This window comes from Pseudochaenichthys georgianus, chromosome 11 (genome assembly GCF_902827115.2).
Source record: "Pseudochaenichthys georgianus chromosome 11, fPseGeo1.2, whole genome shotgun sequence".
NCBI classification, from domain to species: domain Eukaryota; kingdom Metazoa; phylum Chordata; class Actinopteri; order Perciformes; family Channichthyidae; genus Pseudochaenichthys; species Pseudochaenichthys georgianus.
Window position 1 is genome coordinate 25,455,234 of NC_047513.1, and position 11,821 is coordinate 25,467,054.

General features: G+C 41.2%; 1 protein-coding gene across 2 annotated transcripts in view; it reads right to left on the minus strand.

The window, feature by feature from the left end:
* Window positions 1-9,087, minus strand: part of fam49al (family with sequence similarity 49 member A, like) — a 43,180-nt gene extending 34,093 nt beyond the window's left edge. For both annotated transcript variants that reach the window (XM_034094183.2, XM_034094185.2), the window contains exon 1: window positions 8,749-9,087. The gene's annotated coding sequence lies outside the window, so the exon portion shown is untranslated. The remainder of the gene's footprint in view (window positions 1-8,748) is intronic.
* Window positions 9,088-11,821: the final 2,734 nt, after the last annotated feature.

Genomic DNA, 11,821 nt, shown 5'->3' on the forward strand with positions numbered 1-11,821 from the left:
GCCTGTCTGTCTGTCTGCCTGTCTGTCTGTCTGTCTGCCTGTCTGTCTGTCTGCCTGTCTGTCTGTCTGCCTGCCTCTCCGTCTGTCTGCCTGTCTGTCTGTCTGCCCCTGTCTACCTTCTGGCAGTATGAACACCAGCCATTTTTCTATAACACAATTATATGTTGTGTTCCTGGAGCAGAAATATGAATTCCTACTCCTACTCTCTCCAGCCATCTCTTCCTGTTGCCCTGAAGCTACTCCATAATACAGACATTTTTTCATTTTAAAGATTTATTTTGACCTTCTTCCTACACCTTTACTGGACTAAATCTGATAGTACAGGCGGACAGAAAACATGGCAAGAGAGTCAAATATAGGATGAACAAGTTGCCCAGTGAGGCTCACGTTTTTGTACGAGTCTAAAGCACCAAGCCATCCTACTTAATACTTTTTAGCAGGTTTTAAGTGTGTTCACATTGGAAACATACCAGTAAAATGCACCCCTTTTACCACAGATATGGTAATAGATAATAGTATTAAGTATCAGTGACATTGGAGAACAAACATAGTATTGAATCTTTGGGAAAAGCTCTAACATTTCTTCAGATATTCCAAAATGTGTGTTGCTGTTTCCCTTTTGGAAAAATAACGGTACCATTTAGAGCTTTGCACATGAGATGTAAGAGTTGCAATGCATCTGCCAGAGCCATAACAATGATGAGAGGACATACTCTTTACTGTATACTACATGTAGAGTGGAATAGGGACACGGCATGCCGCAGCACATGACCACTGAGGATGAATGAATGTGGTGACCTCTGACACCAGCGTGACCTAGAATCTAAATACAGCTCGTGCATTGAATTGTCGACCCTTTAAATACCAGGAAGTGCCGGCATGTCCTTGACAGAGGCGATGCTCTATTGCACTGCTGCAGTGTGTCTCCCATGGCAGAGGATGCAGTGTTACACTATTCCCAGTCCCACTGGGAGGGGTAGAATAGCAGCAGCAGCAGCTCTCGAATGTAGGAAATTGGCTGTGATGTAATGTATGGGCTCATGCTGATGCAGAGAAAAAAGATTATGGAACAAGATGAGAATGAACGGGGAAGAAAAATGCCATTTTGGACGTTTTTGTGACTCCCTGGTGTGAAAGTTTGAGATTTGGGCCGTTATCGTTGGTTCATTTCTGTACAGTGATTTATTTTTAAGTTACCTGCCTGTCCTTTCTTTGTTGTTGGATGCAAAACAATATACATATATATATATATATATATATATAGCTCATGGTGAACTAATTGGTGAGCGTATGTGTGTTTGTGTGCACAGAAAGGGGAAAAGATTGTGTATCGCTTCACAAGCCTGATCAAACACTGAACACATGTTCTGTTGCCAGAACCCCATTGTGACAACGGCAGATCTGGCATACACACATGTGGACACACACACACACACACACACACACACACAAACACACACACACACACACACACACACACACACACACACACACACACACACACACACACACAGAAATAGCCACATGCCAAGACCCACACCTACATTGATAATTAAATGAGAATCTACCATTTAGTAAGCTACACCGTTCAGCAGGGAAAGCTTGCTTGCATACAATATAATAAGGGACCATTTTAAGTTGTGTTATGAGTAATTTCACTCAGACTTAACCCTGTCTCCTTGCTTGCATGGTACAGAAAGACAAACTGTAATTGGACGTGCAAAGCAGAGGTTGTGGTAGTTGGCAGTATTTTCCTAAATATATGCCTCTTTTTGTATCTATACAAACCTAAAGGCTTTGAGGACAAGGAATGATTGATGTGTTTGGCAAACCAAATGCTATCCAGTAATGTTGGCTTGGGTTGGGTGTCAAATCCAATAAAGAGCATGATAACGCTGCTAACGCTGGCTTCAACTCTAGTATCATTTAGGACTCCAACATTAAATACTATCTAGCCTTTGGGGTTCATGGACAACATTGTGTGGGTTTCAGATAAAAGATTTGCTCTTCTATATGTCCCTTTTGTTAAGAATATGAGAAGCTATTACCTTGCAAGGACTGAGTTACAGTTTAAAGGACGTCTATGACATGATTGTTTCACAGGTAGCCAGTTTCCACTAAGTTAACACTTGTATAAATAAAGATAAAAAGTTGTCAGACAATATTCAATGTATTCCAATATTGTATTTCAGTCAATGCGCTATACCACTTTAGCTTTCAACATTGAATATTGACCTGTATGAAACCACAGCTAGCATAAATTGGATTGGTTCATACTACTGAGACTAAAACGTTTTTAGTCTTAATGTGTCCATGCAGATATATTTTAATGGAGAATACACAATGAATGAGTATGAGATGAGACTCAGTACTGGGTTAGCGATTAAACTACAAAGTAATCTAGTTAGCCAGACATGCTAATGTTTGCAGCTTACAACGCAGAAGCAGATACACACGTTTTAATCCACTTCTGATGCTTTTGCTCTTGTTCTTTTAAGCACCTTTGGATAACAAGCAGTGTTCTTACTAGAGCTCAACAGGCCTGCTCTGCCTGGTTACGCTTGCTAAGCTATGATTGGAGAATCGCTGTTCTGGTTGTTAGCGAGCTGTCAACTTAAAGCTAGGGGGACATTTAACAGAGAGACTTTGATCAGCAGCATCGTCTAGCACCATAACACTACCTGCGATCAGTCCTTGACATCAGAAGTCTTAATACGAAACTGGAGCCTCAATTGAGATACGATTGATTAGCAGATCATTTGCTTCTTCAGTTATCACACACTAATTGTAACACTCTCTCTCTTCCTGCTCTGAAATCCACCATCGGCCTAAATCAGTTTCACCTTCTCGTTAAATTGAGCTTATTGATCTTAAATATGACCAGAGGGTGGTCATTTGTTCTGTTCATTGACGTTACTCGAGAGCAATTGATCTGATCAAAGGACAGCAGGCTATGATACTGTAGGAAGTCCTTAGAGAGCAGATCTGGAGTCATTTGATTACATCCAGAAATTAACCATCTCCTATTTTACTGCCGTAGAAATAGAGAGTTTGACAGGCCAAGTCACGTCCGGTTAGAAGTACACCCTCATCAGAAAGAAAGGATTCACGGTGGCGCGTCTCTGTGTCTTAGTAGATGTAGTATCGTACATTTCAAAGAGTTTCAGCAGGATGGCAGTAACAAGGATGATAACGGAGTTTAATAAGACTTTGCAGTAGTTTCCATGAGTGCCATCCAACATGGAGAGTTAGGTAATGTGATCAAAGAGTTATCAGATCGTGGCTCCCTTGTCACTAAGAATTAAATCTCACTGTCTCTTAAATCTATTTCCTCGCTGGTTCAGTGGGTTACTTCACAGACATGTGGTCAATTGAAGAATCACTCATTGAGAAACTTGATTGCCAAGTTTTTTAATCAAGTGTTGGGTCTTAGAATTATGTTATTTATTTGAAACAAGTCGGATGGAGAAGTAGAGAGTTTGATTTCTGTTCAATTGTTATTTGTTCGGAAATTATCCTGTTTTGTCTTTGTCTGAAGACACATATAATTCAACCCAGTCTCAAGGCATTTCGTGTTATAGTCACCAATTAATTTAATCTATTGATTTGTGTTCACCAACACGATTTTTGCATTTTTTTCGTGTCACACAGAACGATTTTAAAAGCAATGTATTTCTATTGGTAGTATGTTTCGTGCCTGCACCACGTCTTTTTGTCCAGTCGGGTCTTGGAAGACCAGAAGCTGTGTGGTTCATAAAAACATTTTCTTACTCAATATCTTACCCTAAGCCTAACCCTAACCCTTTTATTTTAAATTGTATAATGTCGGAGTTGTTTTGCCGTCCGCGAGGAAAAGAAATGGGGCTCAGAGCCTCAGAATACTGAAATCTGTATTTTTAAAAAAAAAAGAAAATTTCCTTCTAATTTGTTATTATTTGGTGCAGGCATGAAACATACTACCAATAGAAATACATTGCTTCTAAAATCGTTCTGTGTCAGAATACTGAAATCTGTATTTTTTTAAATCTCTTTTTCCTTCAAATTTGTTATTATTTACATTGCTTTTAAAATTGTTCTATGTGACACGAAAAAAATGCGAAAATCTTGTTGGTGAACACGAATCAATAGATTCATTTTGTGACTATAACACGAAATGCCGTGAGTCTGTGTATAATTCCTGATCGGTCTTGTTTCCCAAACGTTTGCCTTATTAGATGAAGACAGATGGAGATGCTGCAGATACATGTACGTCCTCTCTGAAACCACAACTTGTTGGTTCATAATCTTACTATTGTGTGCAGAAGATGGAATTGTATTGTGGTAATTCATTATTTTGCATTCTAGTAGATGGATTTTGATACTTTCAGATCGAACCAGGCTCGTAGTTTCTCTGTGTTTACAGTCTTTATGCTAAGCTTAGCTAACCGGCTGCTGATCAAAGCCTTATGTTTAAAGGGAAAGTGGAATTTATCTTTTAATTAAACACTCGGCAAGAAAGTTAATAAGCCAGAATTCCACACTATTATAGAAAACAGCCTATAATACTGATTTTCTCCAATTTATTTCTTGGCCAGATTTAACCTACTTTCATTTCATTTCAAACCTTTATTTATCCAGATTGGTCCCATTGAGATCATAGATCTCTTTTTCAAGGGAGACCTGCAGCATATAGGTTCCACATGAAACATAAAACAATAAAGGACATTATACATTATATTTACAGGTTACATAGTTATAGACATTTACAAGTGCCCATTGTATCAGCAAGCATTTCATTTACCCTAGCTTTAAAAACATGCAGAGGAATGAGATTGCTCAGTTTCAATTATTGCTGAAGATTGTTCCACTCTACTTGCTATATCAGGATCCTTTGTCATGCCAACATGTGCTCCTTTAACAGGATCTTCTCCTCTTTGAAAGATTAATTCCAGATTTCTAACAATACTGCCTTAAAATCCACAAGATTACCATGGCAAGTGGAGACGGATTACATCTTGAAAATCGAAATTAACTCAACTCCAGCTATATTAGTCTTGTCTGACTTTTAAATTCCAATGAAAACTAAAGGACTTTAAACGGTAAGAATGAAAGCTGAAGTGCCAGATGTTTGAGTGGCAGATGTCACTGCTGGACAGATGGGTTTCAGCCAGTCAACAAGATTACGGGTGTTGAGATTTAACGTGGATTGTCAGGCATTTATGAGGAAATCAGTTGGGCCACATGGACAAACATATGGATGATGTTGTACTTTAATCAAAGGATTGGAGGCAACGTGGGGGGCCAACTTGTTTCTGGCGTCATAATACATCACTGTAAGTCTATAATAGGCTTTTCTTAGTAAAAATAAAAGAGCAATAATCCTAATCATACAGGATTGTTTGGATTTAAAATAGCATACATATTCCCCTCCAGATATAATCATGACATGGTTATAATTACAAGTAAACTGCTGTAGAAACTAGTTTATGAATGATAGGAAAGATAGTAAGACCTTTACAGTGATTTCCTTACATCGTTGGCTTGATTCAGATGCTTGAAATGCTCTCCCAGGCTGTCCTATTAGCATCCATTCTGTGTCAAAATGTTTGACGAAACGTTTTTTTCAGGCATGAACCGTGACACTTTTGAGTAACTGCACACATTTCCGTGTCATTGTACATGTCACTCATCTGCCTTTTTCATACACTGTCGGTCAGGGTTATTACTGCGGCTTCAGCCAAAGCTGGTCATTACACATCAATGCACCTGATGTTGAAAGTGCTTCGAAGGTGAAAATACTGTGAGAAGCAGCAAACAACACCAAATAATCGTTCTAACCTCGTCCTTATTCCCAGTCCCAAAGCATGTCATAACCAACATGCTTGAACCATAACATTACACACATCTGTAGTGTGAAATGAGTGCTATTATGGGAATATATTGCGAAGCTGTAAACTTGGGGTAATTGCAGTTATGACATGAATAACTGCTGTTATTTTCAAGTAGCAAAAAGGTTAAAATACATGTGGTGAAGTACAATAAGAAAAAAAAGACAGCCTCCTCCACCATGACACCCCAGCCCCCATTCCTGTCTTCCCCCTTGTCAGACCTGATAACTCCGACACATGCCAAGGCATCCTAATGAGATACTGCAGCTCATATGGACAGAGGAAATGGGACATTGTGAGAGCATTTAAATCCTCTGCAGGACAGAGTGATAGTGCAGCGCTGGAAGATACCGGCACATGCTGTCAACACCATTTTGCGCTGAGCATTTTGACTAGCTGAGGGTGCAAGAAGTGACAGAATGTACCGAGGTGATGAAGACTGATACGAGGGGCTGGGAAAGGAACAAAATGTTGAGAGCAGAGGACGAATAAATGAGTTAATGAGGGAAGAGATGAATAGAGAGTGACAAGCAGAGATACTGACTGAGAAGAGGGGGTGAGAGACAAAGAGTGACCGAGAAGGAGCGAGGAGGAAATGCAGACGGGCATGTTTCTATGGGCTCTCAGGAAAGATTTGGGATGAGGGAGTCTTGCATCATCACGGCGGGCCAATGAAAAGGCTCGGTTCTAATGTTCAAAGGGAGTGTCCTAGCAACAGCAGAGTAAATACCATCGCAGCCTCCGTTCCATCTTAGGCAGAACAAAACCTACACACACATTTATTAACACACTCCGTGCACACACACACTCCGTGCACACACACACACACACACACACACACACACACACACACACACACACACACACACACACACACACACACACACACACACACACACACACACACACACACACACACACACGTTAGCTGTTTTATTTATACAAGTAAATGGGTTATCATCTGCATATTGTGATTCATGGCCATACGCTGTCAGCGAAAACCCTATGAGTCACTGCATGAGTGCACGTTTCACATGACAGTGATATATTGTGACAAGGATCCAAGATATATATTCTCTATACATGTAGATAAGATTTATGGTTTATTTAACAATGACAGACCTGGCAAAGGCACGCAGCATCATAGACTGAATCATATAGCTACAGACAGAAAACACTACATTAATATGTACATGTTTTAATACATTATATAGTAAGTATATCCAAATCCAAAATGTATATTGATAAATTAAAAAGTGTGAATGAATATATGTGTATATCTTCTTTATATATCTGTGTGTGGGCGTATACAGTATATGGATTGAGAGGTGTATGTATGTTGTACAAAAAGAGAGGATAGGACATACCTGCATACTGTTTGTGATATATATATTTGAATTGTAGATTACAACACGAGTGTGTGTGGGTGTTGATGATTTATGATACAACTTGCATTGTACGTGGCTACTGCTCACGTAGCCCCAAGTGTGTGTGTGTGTGTGTGTGTGTGTGTGTGTGTGTGTGTGTGTGTGTGTGTGTGTGTGTGTGTGTGTGTGTGTGTGTGTGTGTGTGTGTGTGTGTGTGTGTGTGTGTGTGTGTGTGTGTGTGTGTGTGTGTGTGTGTGTGTGTGTGTGTGTGTGTGTGTGTGTGTGTGTGTGTCCTGAAAGTCTACATGGCAGTTAATCATAATTTCATCTCCTCACATGGATTATAACCAGTCAGTAGATTACAGTAGGATAGACAGGGAGCCGAGCTTTCAATTACACACCTCTCCTCTACCCGCCCATACACACTCAAACACACACACACACACTTCATCATGCTTTCTCTCTCTACCTTACTATTTATCCATCCACAGCATCGCTCCCTCATCCCCCCCCAGCACACAAAGAGGACCTGCAGAGTCACACGGCTTCACCCGCTCCGTCTAACAACCTCATGAACACATTCATCTCCAGCAGATCTGTGTCACATTTGAAAAGCCTCCTAAAAACCCTCTTTCATTCATCCCTCCATTCAGTTTTTACTCCCTTCCTTTTCCCTCCTCCCTGTTTTCCCCCCACTCCAGTCGCATGCACCCACCCCTTCTGATCAGCAGTGCAATCTGGGGCTATTGTTTTTAGCAGGCTGTTTGCAGAGACGGCTCCCACAAGCACACACACTCCTCACTGTAAGAAAACCGGATGCCTTTTTTTTGCAGTGATGCTAACTGTTCCTGATATAAAGTGTGTGTGATAATGGAGCTGTAGGGGCGAGTTTGACATGTGATCTACCCACATTGTTCCAGACACTCCGGTGTATCAGTGAGATATGGGATGCACGTGCCGTGATGCTTCTAGGTCACATATGTCCTGTGACCAAAACCATCATACATCACTGGAAATACAAGGATATGTGGACTCCATATTCCCCTTTCCTTCTTTGAGGAAGAATTGCTGAGGTGTGTGTTTGTACGTGTGTGTGTGTGTGTGTGTGTGTGTGTGTGTGTGTGTGTGTGTGTGTGTGTGTGTGTGTGTGTGTGTGTGTGTGTGTGTGTGTGTGTGTGTGTGTGTGTGTGTGTGTGTGTGTGTGTGTGTGTGTGTGACGCTGGCAGTGACCGTGCCGCTCTGGCTAACCACTGCAGTGAAAGAGGACAAGCCCCAGTTGACCATCCACCCAGGGACAAATGTATCCCTCCCTCCCTGCCCCCGGGATCCTGACCCACGCTAGTCCTTCTACCCACAAACCACCTCGAAAAACAAGCACCAGTCTTAGCACCAGGCTTCAGTCTAACCCACATCCTCCAGCCTCAGCCTCCCTCTCCAGCAAAGCCTCTCTTTTAGGTGCAGGGTGGGACTGTGAGGATGGAGCGTTTGGTAAAAGATAAAAATGAAGATCTTACCGGCTGGGCGTGCAGGAGGGGAGGGTGATGCTCTTCCTTCCTTTCTCCCTGGACCGAGGAGGAGGTGAAACACAGATGGATGCCGGGAACAAAAGAGATCCAAAAAAAAGGAGACAAACCAGTCTTGAGAAAATGCTGCAAGAGAGACAGAGGATGCAACAAAAAAGAGGGTCAAAAAGGAAGTCCTCGTGTTGCTTTTCTCTGTGTCTTTCTTAGAGAAGCTCCTTTATCCTTGTGAGCCAGAGGGCTGTGGATTCACCTAAACACCGAGCACACGCACTGCCTCACGCCACGCAGCCCTCCCTCTTCCTCACTCTCTCTCCCCTCTCTCTGCACTAAAGACAGCAGCTGTTGGTCTATGAGAAATGGAACGCCATGCCCCCCCCCTCCCCCGTCTCCTCACAAAGACCCCCACCACACACACACACACACATTCAGCATGTCCTCACAACACCCCCTCCCCCTTTGACTCACATCTACCACTACCACTAGCCTGCTGGCAATAAGAGGAGTGTGTGTGTGTGTGTGTGTGTGTGTGTGTGTGTGTGTGTGTGTGTGTGTGTGTGTGTGTGTGTGTGTGTGTGTGTGTGTGTGTGTGTGTGTGTGTGTGTGTGTGTGTGTGTGTGTGTGTGTGTGTGTGTGTGTGTGTGTGTGTGTGTGTGTGAGGGACCCTTACTTCAGGGTCGCAGCCCGGACGAAAGGGCGCGATTAAATGAGCCGTGGCTAAATTGTCACTCCATTCTGTGTGTGTGTGTGTGTGTGTGTGTGTGTGTGTGTGTGTGTGTGTGTGTGTGTGTGTGTGTGTGTGTGTGTGTGTGTGTGTGTGTGTGTGTGTGTGTGTGTGTGTGTGTGTGTGTGTGTGTGTCTGTGTCTGTGTCTGTGTCTATTGTCTGGTGGTCTTGTGTTCTCGTGCCCACACCAGTGTTGGCCACATGCTGCTCTGCAAAACTCAACCACAGTTTGTTTTGCAGCCAAATTTAGCTCAGAATAAGGTTATGAAGACCTGGTGCCCTTATTTATAATCAGGTTACGTGACTACTTTTGGGGACAGTGAGAGGAGCCTAGTTGATGAACTCCTCTAACGGCGGATGTTATAAATATTTGAACAAGTTGTTCGGTCAAATGAGCTCAAGAACACTCTTTTGGTCAGAGTAGGACGAGCTTCAATACTTACCTAACCGACTAAATGACCATATGTATTTTATTCATCACTGTGTCCCTGAATTCTTGAAGAGAACTGTATTCGCACAGAAAAGCACAGAGCAAACACGCACATGTATGGGAAGTATGCTGTTAAATGTGTCCCTGATTTATTTAAATTCATCAGGACTTGCATTTTTGTATTCCTGCTTACCGTGTAGCATGCAGGTTTTCCTAGAGTACTCAAGGCGGCACGCATGGTGAGTAATTGATGCACTAAAGGTTATTTTGTGGGTGAAATATACCTTGAAAGATGCAACCAGACACCAAAGTGCTTCAGAATTAGCTTTGCTTCTCATTTACTTCTGTTGAAAGCCAAATGAAAAGTGTCTTAGAAAACAACAGCTTTGGACAACGTAGATGGTAGTGTGAGGGTTAGTGCTGTATGTGCTGAACTCTGATTCGACCGTCAAAATAAAGTTGTTTGTTAGCCTCTGAATAAAGAATAATCCATCGAGACATGTCTGTCACCAATACTGCTAGACTAGAAGAGTAGCTTAGCACGTTTTAGCACCAATGTTAGTCACTGTCTGTCTGTGCATAATGATATACTAAATAGGTAGGTAGCATGTTAGCAGCTAATAATACCACCACTTATTTCTGAGTGCATGGTTAGTTGTTAGCTTGTTTTATCTTTGTCACACTTAAACATTTGGTGTCTACTTCTTCCTATGTCATGACATATATCATATACATCATTTATTGTGCATGATCATTTTATTTTAAGATCTATCTTTATGTTTACTGTTCAATTTCTTTGTTGCATGTTCAGAATAAGTTAAATATTTTAAAGAACTATAAATCTAAATACCCATTTGATTAACGTTAAATACCTTTATTCTCATACAAGACAGCTACTCTGTTCTGTCTGCTAACACTAAATTAAAACCAGAGGAAGAGTTTAATGTCTAACAATAAATGTGTCTCTTCCTGTTTCTGTGGTTGTGTCTGAGAAGTTGATCTTCTGTCTGCAACTTTCACATCACCAAAAACTGTCCGGCATTACCAAACAGTCTTAAAACAGGCCTCTTGTAAACACATGCAACAATTACACGTAGTTTTGTTTTTATCCCAACTTCCCTGTAATAATACATGATTAACTTTAGACTTGTAATACAAATTATACACAGAATTAATTAAATATTAACCAAAACATGTTATAGGAAAAAAACATACAGGTACAACACATTTCAGCCACTGCGTACATACATATTTAAGTATTATTATCTTCAGGGACAGATTCAAAGAAAGACTTCATATACCAGAATGCACCTGTGCTTTGTGTAGTCCATCAGAGAGGAAGAGAGGCACAGAAAAATGGAAGTGGTGCTGCAGTCGTTGACACCTCCTTGTTAGATGGTAACTGAGTGCAACAAAAGAGGAAAAGGAGATCAAAGATAAAGTGATGTGTCGTGATGTGAGACTATTTTAGTGTTTTATGATGAAGTGTCTCCTTAGAGAAGGATGTAAGATGAGGAACAGAGGAGAGCAACAGTTCTTCATGAGTCACTGAAGCTCATTGAGTGGGAGGTTATTATGGAGCTGGTGTGAGACCTCAGTTATGATGTTGTATTTACTGTATCTGGCTCCCCAAGTGTGAGAATGAGCTTCCCACAGAACAAATGTTTTCATACTGTCTGGTGATTGAGTAGCTCCATGAGGAGACTCTTTGACAGCATGTGAATGGTGGCATCTGTTTGGTTTCAGCAATGTGACCAAATGTACTCATTGGGCCTCATGCAGAGAGCGATACACAAATATATTCCTATTTTTGTTCATATCCATGCTTTTTTTAAATATGTATTGGTACCGAGATTCTTAGGGTTCTCTCATTTTTCCTTTTCTCTAAAAATATATTTTTTTGAATTGTCGG